This window comes from Canis lupus, chromosome 33 (assembly GCF_048164855.1).
Source record: "Canis lupus baileyi chromosome 33, mCanLup2.hap1, whole genome shotgun sequence".
NCBI lineage: Eukaryota > Metazoa > Chordata > Mammalia > Carnivora > Canidae > Canis > Canis lupus.
The window spans coordinates 22,059,624-22,069,849 of NC_132870.1; the positions used below are offsets into that span (position 1 = coordinate 22,059,624).

The window sequence follows — 10,226 nt, forward strand, 5'->3', positions numbered from 1 at the left end:
ATCATTTCTGCCTTGCCACTCTATTCCAATCATTCATTGACCTACCCCTGTTCCTTTCCACACTGGCTTGTCTTGTCATGCTCTTTATAGTGCCTTTTGATAAACAGGAGGCCCAAATTCTTTAGTATGGTAAAATGTGGCCTTCCTGTCCTCCTGCTTTGGTGATTTGGGGTCTTGTCTAAGAGATCCTTCTTTTTTTTCCATAGTGTGAAGATATTTGATGCTGCCTTCCAAAGTTTATCTGGTTTTGCCTTTCACACAGTCTTTAGTTGTCCACAAATATGTAACACATGCTCCTATTTAGAACTGAGCTTTCGTATATGCATGAGTTTGTTTCTGGTCTCCGGTCCACTCCATTGGTCTTGACTTCTGAAAGGATAAGTGTCCCCATCTGGTTCTTCTTTAGCATTGTCTTGGCTCTTCTTCTCTAGAAAAGCCATTTGCTTTTCTGCATAAATTTTAGAATCAAATTGTCAAGTTCTCCCAAAATACTCTATAGTGATTTTGATTAGAATTAGGGGACAGTTGGAATCTTTACAAACTGCTCCACAGTTGCCTGTGGGTCCTCTCCTCTCTCATTTCGATATGAGAGGTGCTGCTGTGTGTTTCACCAAGGACTTCCTGGCAGGTGGAGAAGCCATGGCCATCTCCAAGACTGTGGTTGTACCTTTCCAGTGGGTCAAGTTGCTGCTGCAGGTGCAGCATGCCAGCAAGCAAATCACTGCAGAGAAGCAATACATGGCCATTATAGATGGCATGGTCCGCATCCCCAAGGACCAGGGAGTCCTGTCTTTCTGGCATGGTAACCTAGCCAATGGCATCAGATCCTTTCCCACCCAGGCTCTAAACTTTGCCTTCAAAGATCAACACCAGCAGATCTTCCTGGCTGGTATGGACAGAGGAATACAGTTTTGGTTCTACTTGCAGGGAATCTGGCATGAGGAGGTGCTACTGGGGCCATAACCTTGTGTTTTGTGTATCCTGTTGATTTTGCCCGTACCTATCTGGTAGCTGACGTGGGCAAAGCTGGAGCTAAAAGGGAATTCAGAGGCCTTGGTGACTGGCTGGTTAAGATCTACAAGTCTGATGGGATGAAGGACCCGTACCAGGGTTTTAATATGTCTGTGCAGGGGATTCCCATCTACCCAGCTGCCTACTTCAGTGTCTATGACACTGTAATGGGAGTGTCTTAGGATCCAGATCCCAAGAATACTCACATCTTCATGAGCTGGATGATCGCATAATCCATCACAGCGGTTGCTGGGTTGACTTCCTATCCATTGGACGCTGTTTGTCACCATATGATGATGCAGTCAGGATGCAAAGGAACTGGCATCACATACACAGGCATGCTTGACTGCTGGAGGAAGGTTGCTCATGATGAAGAAGCCAAAGCTTTTTTTCAAGCGTGCATGGTCCAATGTTCTCAGAGGCATGGGTGGTGCTTTAGTGTTTGTCTTGTATGATGAAATTAAGAAGTTCACATAAATTATTTCCTAGATTATCCCCCCTGTAAACAGGCCTTGTATTATATAACATATATATATTATATAACATATCTCTAGCATTCTTTTTTTAAAAGGATTTATTTATTTATTTGAGAGAGAGAGAGAGAGAGAGAGAGCACCCAAGAGAGCACACAGCTGGGGAAAGAGCAGAGGGAGGGAAACTCAAACAGACTCCCTGCCGAGTGGGGAGCCGGACATGGGGCATGGGGCTCAATCTCACAACCCTGAGATCATGACCTGAGCTGAAATCATGGTCGGATGCTTAATCAACTGAGCCCCCCAGGTGTCCCTATCTTGAGCATTCTTGACAGACTCTTGGCTGTTTCTCAATGGCAACTATTACCGGTTGAAAATGAGAAGCAATAATATTCATCTGACCAGGTCTCTCTTAAAGCCATTTCCATAATGATGAGACTTAATTATATTTTTTATTCTGCTCACTCCTGATAAATAAATGTGAAGAAATAAAAAAAAATCTGAAATTAAAAAAAAAAAGAAATCTTTACAGATTGCTAGTTTGTTCCCACTGAATCTGTTCTTCCTACTCATGAGCTTATGGCTGCCATTTGAAGACTCTCTCACCCTTCTTGGCAGCTAGTTTTGGCCATGTGTAGTAGAATACTTGCAAACTGATTGCCATTCTTTCCTTCCTTCCCTGTATCCACATGTAACTTTGCTGTTCTCCTTTCAATAAACAGAATATTTCTCCTCTCTTGGAATATGAGCTGGCTTTGTGACTTGCTTTGCCTAGTAGAATGCAGTGGGTATGACACTGTCAATTTTGAGCCTAGACCTCAACAGGACTTTCGTGCTCTCTCTCTATCTTGGAAATTTGCCACTGTCTGAGCAAGCCTGGGCTAGCCTGCTAGATGGCAGGAGACACATGGTTAGTCACCTCATATCAAGGCTTTGCTGTGTACTAATTGACCTTCTGCAAGATGCCTCGGGCTTCTCATGTCTAAAATGAAGATCATAATGATATCTACCAAATAGCGCTGTTGTAAGGATTAAGTGAGTTAACATTAAGTGTCTTAACAGTGTTAAAGACATACCTTCTTGGTCATTGCCAGAGCTGTGATAAAGCACTTAGAAGAGGGACAGGCACAAAATAGACTCTCTAAGGGTCTGTTATTACCATTTTAATGCAAAAGATTGCACATATTGGGTTTAAATGGAGAAAAACAAATCCATTTACCTAGAATGTAGAAAATGTGATGAGATCGGAAGAAAGGGCTGGGAAGGTAAAAAGGAGCAATATCATGGTAGCTTTGAATGCCTGCCTCAGACATATGGATTTTTACTCTACAGATATTAGGGAACCATTGCAAGTGTTGAGCCTTTAAGAAACATGACCAATGTATTCAAATATTTAGATAAATTCTCACAGTAAATAGTTTCCTATAATTTTATTGATCTAACTTGTGACTTATTGGAGATACATTTGATGGCAAGGAATCCTGAAGTGTTTATTTTGTGATGGGGGCAGTTGGATGGTCTGTTTATATTCACATGGTTGAATAGCTGTCGCTTTTGCAAAGAAAGCAAAAGAATCTGTGGTACAGTTTATGTTTGAGAATTGGGCAACTAACAGCTGGCTATGAAGCAGTGTTAAAGACATACCTTCTTGGTCATTGCCAGAGCTGTGATAAATAGTATTTTTGCATACATCTTCAACAGATACTTATGTTACCTGCATTTTATGCAAAAAATAAAATAAGTAAATAGAAGACATGATCCTCGCTACTAAAGCTTATAGTTCATTGAGCAATAGAGACAAATAAATGTACCTGTATAATATAGCATGATAAATGCTACACAATAAGAGCATCCATTAGAAATTTGGATTTAGAGAGCTGTGAAAGCTGAGATCTGGTGAATAATTCAGAATTTGCCAGGAAAAAGGAGACTGTGGTGTCAGACAGAGGGAACAGAATATGTAGAGGCCTGGAAACAAGAAAAAACATGGAGAAGATTTTATAAATATGTATATATGGGGGGATAGCATTTGTAAATATTAATATTCTTACTTGTTGCTCCTGAAGTTATATTACGGACAGTGTCGCAAAACCAGATGGGCTGCATGAAGCCTGCAGGCTGTGGGTTGCTTATCTACAGTATTAGATTCGGACCTAAATATCCTTTGGTAGGGGAAACACACCTAAGAAATGAATCTCTAAGAGCCTGAAGAGGTAGTATGGGGGCACAGGGCAGGCTGCCCCCAAGGGTGCTACTTTGGCATAGTTAGTTGTTATTTTGAATTAAAGTTACTTAAGAAACAGGCAGTGCAAGAACAGTCTGATCCCTCCTGGCTTTGGCTCCAGAAAGCAGGAAATAAATCTCCCATGGGAAATGTACCCTCCCTACACTGGGAGGTAGACATTTGTCCCTACACTGGGACATCCATTTTGTGAGAGTTGGGGAATTCAGGGCCAAAGAAGTCTATCTACACAAACCCTGTTACTTCTACTAATTTACTACTCCAGCCTCCAGCCCAAATTCTATTTAAAACTCCTTACTAATTGAAGCTCTTGAACACAAATTTCCTTTGTTCTGTCAGTTCTTCACAGATTTATGTTTCTCTGTCTAAAAAGTATAAAAGTGTCTGCCTTGGTCGTTTCTTTGGGTCTCAATTTTATTATTTGGCTTCTTGTGCATGCAATTAAACTGCATTGTTTTTTTTTTTTCCTATTAATCTGTCTCATGTCAATTTAATTCTTGGACTGGCTAGAAGAATCTTGAAGGATAGAGAAATTTTTTTGCCCCCTGACAGATAATTCAGTTACTAATTTGAAACCCAAATGAGATGGAAGGGTATCCATGATGATCCATGCCAAGATTTGGATATGGAAGGAAGAGAGGTCAAGCTAGAATCTTATAGTTGTGCCATCCAATTCAGGGGCAGAGGATTCTGTGTACTACTTATATATATGTATACTGCCATACACAATGAATTTCAAATTTAAGGTGCTCTAGGGCATTTGGTTAATAATATTAGATTAACCAACTGTTCTCTAATGCTTTATGTTGATGGTTCTGCCTGGCATATAGTAAGTGCTCAATAAATATTAGCTGCTATTTTAATTTTATCGTTATTAAGAACAACATATGATTTGGGGCGCCTAGGTAGTATAGTTGGTTAAGTGTTGGGCTTTTGATTTTGGCTTAGGTCATGATCTCAGGGTCTTAGGATTGAGCCCCGCTTCAGGCTCTGTGCTGCATGTGGAGCCTGCTTCAGATTCTCTCTCCCTGTGCCCTTCCCCTCCTCTCCTGCACTCTCTCTAAGAAAGTTAAAAAAAAAAAAAAATTAAAAGAACAACATACAATTCAAGGCAATTTAAAAACTGGGCAGCCCTGGTGGCTCAGCGTTTTAGCGCCACCTTCAGCCCAGGGCGTGATCCTGGAGACCTGGGATCAAGTCCCAAGTCGGGCTGCCTGCTTGGAGCCTGCTTCTCCCTCTGCCTGTGTCTCTGCCTCTGTGTGTGTGTGTGTGTGTGTGTGTGTGTGTGTGTGTGATGAATAAATAAAATCTTAAAAAATAAATAAAAATGGAATCATGTAGGTCACAATTGGAAAACGCTGCAAGTATAGTCAGCTCTTGATTCTTCTTTTCTGTCTCTCATAGTTATTTTATTATTCATGGCTATTTCTCCACAAAGAGGATACAGAAGGATATGACTCAATTCTAGTGACAGATTAGTGCTGGGAATTGCGCAATTCTGGTTCTCTGAATACGTCCCAATTCCATCACCACCCCTAAACAGTGAGTGCTTGTGAATTACACACCAGGATATTTTTCAAAAAAGCTGCTGATAGGGGACTGCTCAAGTTATAAGACTGAAACTATTATTTATATTACTAGCATTAGGTCAGATTGGCTCAAATATTAAAGCAAGGCTGCTACTCTGATTAGAGTGTATTTAAGAAATATATTCCAGGATGGATCGATACAAAAGTGTAAAGCTAGCTACACATAAATTTGGGAAGAAAAAAAATCCAGACCCTGGAGCTATTGGGAAGACTTAAAGATAGAAACAAATCCTTCTCTCCTACTCTCCCACCCCTAAGTTTGTCAATATAAGAACCCCCATCCCCCCAAAAAACCATTCAGATAGAAACAAATCCTTCTCTCCTACTCTCCCACCCCTAAGTTTGTCAATATAAGAACCCCCATCCCCCCAAAAAACCATTCAGATTTTCCAGATTATGAAGAAGGAAAATTTTAGATTTTATTATTTGGCAGATGAAAGGAAAAGTTTATAATGAGACATATATGTTGTATTTATCATAAGTAGATTTTTTTCAAAGAAATTTGTACAATGTTCATGAAGCACAACATTTAAATGGTATAACTCATGTTTATTGGGCATCTTCTGAATACAGATACTAAGCAAGGGATACAGGGGCTACCGGGGATACAGCTGTAAACGATAGACAAGCTGACTTACTGTTTAAAGGAAGAGATAATCAGGAATCAAATAACCAAACAAGGAAATGTCAAAATGTAACTGTAGTCAGTGCTACAGATGAGAAACATATGCTCCTCTGAGACCCAGGTAGAGGCACACTTGACCCTGTTTGGGACTGGCAGTGTTGATCGGGTTAATTCCTGGAGGATAAACAGGAATTAAATAGATAAGGAGGGTGGGCTGTGGGGCTGGGGAAGAGTGACCCAGAGAGGAAGAGAACATGCAAAAGACTTTCTGCTTTCAATCGGAAGGAGCTGATCTATCTGCTCGAGGCAGTGGAAGCAGGACCATGCAGCGGAGCTCAGGGCGTCAGAATGAGCACTGAGCACAGGGCAAGGGAGGTTGCAGAGCTAGGAGGAAGGCAGTAAGTAATAAAGGCCCTCATTTTAAGTTGGCACATGGCTACCTGGGAAAAAGGACTACATTTCTCTGCTCTTTTGTGGCTAAGTTTTGTCCAATGAAATTTAAGCAGAAGTACTAATTGCAACTTCCGGGAAGTGTCTTTAAAGTGAAAAGACACGTCCTCCCCCTGTCCCACCCCACTCCCCACTTTGTCTATCCTTTGGAGGGAGCAGTCATTTGGAAGCATGGCTTCAAAAAGAACTTTGGAGAGCAGCCACTTTGAAACTTGCGGTGACCCTGGGATAGAAGTCCCCCCGCATGGCTGCAAGACAGAAGCAACCCGGTCCCTCAGTGTCCAGAGTCACGCTGGATTGGCCTGACGACTACCTGGACGTCTTAGGAGAGAGAAATAAAAATATCCTCTCTATCCTCTCTTGTTGAAGCCACTGGTTCTCAGTTTCTTTCTGTTACTTACAGATGGTCTAATTCTAACAGGTAAATATGGGGCCGAAGAAGCCTGGAAGTGGCCTGGTCAAATCCACAGAAGTCTTCAACTTTACCCTGTAGCTTCTTATTTTTTTGTGTCTGCCTACGGGGGGAGGAGCCTGCCACCAACGGGATGTCCTGCTTGGTCCCTGGCCTCACTTAGCACTGCTGTGAAGCAATCCACGGGTCTCACCAGGGTAGGATCCTGAGAAAACATTTAGGTAGGCCAAGTGTGAAAACTGAACTATTGTAGGTCAAGGTTAAAAAGTAAGAATATAACATAATCCAAGTATGTCTTCTAGTTAAGTAAGTTTTACTGAAGCAAAGACTTCTTTCCTGAGGAGAAATTAGATATTTTGGAGGAGTGGATGTCAGTCAAAGGGAAGACAGAATCCGGGAGGAAGGAGAAAAGTTCTATGTCCTTCCCTCAGTCTATGCAGATCCTGGTGAACTACTGGCTGTACCTTGAGGAGCAGAAAGCCCTGGAGAGAACACATTCTACAGAGCATAATTTCATGTTTCCTAGGCTACACCAACTTGAGACAGTGTTTTCAAATTTTCTCTAAGCTGTGGAATACTTTCTTCAGTAAAAGCTTGCTTGGGGGGATCCTTGGTGGCTCAGAGGTTTAGCGCCTGCCTTCGGCTCAGGGTGTGATCCTGGAGTCCCAGGATCGAGTCCCAGGATCGAGTCCCAGGATCGAGTCCTGCGTCGGGCTCCCTGCATGGGGTCTGCTTCTCCCTCTGCCTGTGTCTCTGCCTCTCTCTCTCGCTGTGTCTCATGAGTAAATAAATAAAATCTTAAAAAAAAATAAAAATAAAAATAAAAGCTTGCTTGGGAGCTGTATGTACATGAAGCTGGCAGGTCCTCCTCTTTTCTGATTAGTAGAGACATCGGAAATATAGAGGCCTAACTGAATCCTCTCCAGATCTCCCTCCAGTTGTGGCTCCCAGAGGGGTTCTAGCAGGTCACCTTAAGGCTCCAAGAAACACAGTTTAAAAAAAGCAATTTTGGGGTTCTTAAAGGGAGCACAGTAATAGTTTTACAAAATAGCATTTTTTTCTGGCTCTCTCCTGACTTTCTTTGGAAAAAGTCCAGCCCCACTCCGATACTTCCCAATTTTTAACAGCCATTTCTGAATGATATCAGCTAAAATGTTACCTCCTCAACGAGGTCTTTCCCAATTACCCCGTCTGGAGTAGCATTCCTCATTCACTCGTTACCAAATCACTATGAAATATTTATTTGTAGGACTTTTCATTCTCAGATGGTTTCTTGTTGGTTTAATCACCAGGGTGTTAATCTGTTTCTTCCTTGGAAGATAAGCTCTATGAGAGTCTTTGTTTACTGCTCTATCCCCAGTACCTAGCATGGTGTTTTGCACAGTGAATGTGCTCAGTAAATATATATGTAATGTATTACTTTCCTGAGATTGCCTTTGAAAACTACCATAAACTGGGGTGCCTGGGCGACTCAGTTGGTTGAGCATTTGACTCTTGATTTCGGCTCAGGTCGTGATCTCAGGGTGGTGAGATCGAGTCTCCCATGGCCTCTGTGCTCAGTGGGGAGTCCACTTGAACTGTCTCCCTCCCTCCACTCCTCCCCTGCTTGCGTGCATGAGCTCTCTCTCTCAAATAAGTAAATGTTTTAGAAAATTCCCATAAGCTGTTGGCGTAAAACAACAGCACTCTATTCTTTCACTGTTCCGGAGGCCAGAAGTTTGAAATCAAGGTGCTGGTAGGTCACGCTGCCTCTGAAGGGTTTGTGAGGAGACGTCTTTCCTTGCCTTTTCTAGCTTCTGGTGGCTCCAGGCATTCCCTGGCTTGTGACCAAGTAACTCCAATCTCTGCCTCACTGTTCATAGGACCTTCTCCTCTACCTCTCTCTCTTTCCTCTGTGGACACCAGCATTGGATTTAGGGCCCACCCAGGTAATCCAGGATGGTCTCATCACACGATCCTTAACTTCATTACAATTGAAAAGTCCTTGGGGATCCCTGGATGGCTCAGCGCTTTGGTGCCTGCCTTCGGCCCAGGGCATGGCCCTGGAGTCTTGGGATCGAGTCCCACGTCGGGCTCCCTGCATGGAGCCTGCTTCTCCCTCTGCCTGTGTCTCTGCCTCTCTCTCTGTGAATGAATAAATAAATAAATAAAATCTTAAAAAAAAAAAAAGGTCCTTTTTCCAAATAAGGTCATGTCCACAGGTTGACCGGGGTTGAATATGGACATCTATTTTGGACAGCCACCATTCAATCCACGCAGACTTGAAGGATGCATGAATGAACAAACCAACCGCCTCCTTGGCTCCCTCTGTTGTCCACCATTTTTCTCTTCTGCTTATGTCTGGGGGACAGCATCCTGGGCTTAGCCATTAAGGACGCCACCTTCAGAAAGTTGTAACCTTAGGGTCTCTGGCGGTCCCCGCTCCGACTGCCCTTGCCCTAGTGTCCACTAGAGGCTGAGCTGTCACTTTAGACGTCAGCAGTGACAGGGAACATGACGCCAGCCCTCCTTGAAACAAACTTGCATCCCCCCCAGTCCTTCCTCAAAAGGAGAAGTCCCTACCCAGGAGTGACTTGGTACTTTGTGGAAACACATTCCTGTCGGGGGCGCCTGGGTGGCTCAGCGGTTAGCGCCGCCTGCAGTCCAGGGCGTGACCCCGGGGTCCCGGGATCGAGTCCCACGTCGGGCTCCCTGCGTGGAGCCAGCTTCTCCCTCTGCCTGGGTCTCTGCCTCCCTCTCTGTGCATCGCTCATGCATGAATAAATAAAAATCTTAAAAACATTCCCGTTGGGCCCATCTCTGTTCTCCAGACACTCCTGGAGCCTAGGCTGAGCCCTTTATTATTTATTCTTAGCATTATGTAGCCTTATTGTTTATTTTCACTAGGCTTGGAGGGAGAGAGGCTCAGGAAGCAGCAGCACGTGAGCTACGGGAGTTGGCCCAGCGCAGGCCCTCGGCTTGCGGCCCCCCCCTCCTGTGTCCGCTCGCAGGCGCCGCGGCGGCTGACCCCAAAGGCGGGGCTCGGCGGCGGCCCCCCCCCCCCCCCCCCCCGCCCGGGCTCTCCTCCCGCCCTCCTTCCGGTTAGGGTCGCCAAGCACACGTCGGGTCTCTTCCAGCCAGAAGCCGTCTTTGTGGAGTCACCGACGACTCGGCGTCGAAACCTGAGGCCTGCTTCGGTTTTAAAGACGTTGCTCTCTTACCCTCTGACTCCGGAGAAAAGAGCCCTGGTGACCCGAGAAAGAGCCACCACAGCGGAGGCCCGTACGTCCCCCGAGGCCGCGAGCTTTCCTGCCGCGGGGAAGCCGTGACTCCCGCTGACCACTGGGGGTCCCCAGCAGGCCGTCTGCACGCCGCGGGGGCGCCGCCCCGTCCGCCGCCCGCGCCCCGCCCCCGCCCCCCGCCGCCCGCCGCCCGCGCCCCGCCC

At 44.8% G+C, this 10,226-nt stretch overlaps 1 long non-coding RNA gene and 1 pseudogene across 1 annotated transcript; one reads left to right on the forward strand and one right to left on the reverse strand.

Moving 5' to 3' along the window:
• Positions 1 to 585: 585 nt before the first annotated feature.
• On the forward strand, positions 586 to 1,488 carry LOC140623600 (ADP/ATP translocase 2 pseudogene; annotated as a pseudogene).
• Positions 1,489 to 5,709: 4,221 nt separating this feature from the next.
• Positions 5,710 to 10,192, reverse strand: LOC140623474 (uncharacterized). Its single transcript, XR_012023085.1, has 2 exons — positions 10,003 to 10,192; positions 5,710 to 8,926 (listed from the first exon to the last, which is right to left on the reverse strand). It is a non-coding gene; the product is annotated as an uncharacterized lncRNA (long non-coding RNA).
• Positions 10,193 to 10,226: the final 34 nt, after the last annotated feature.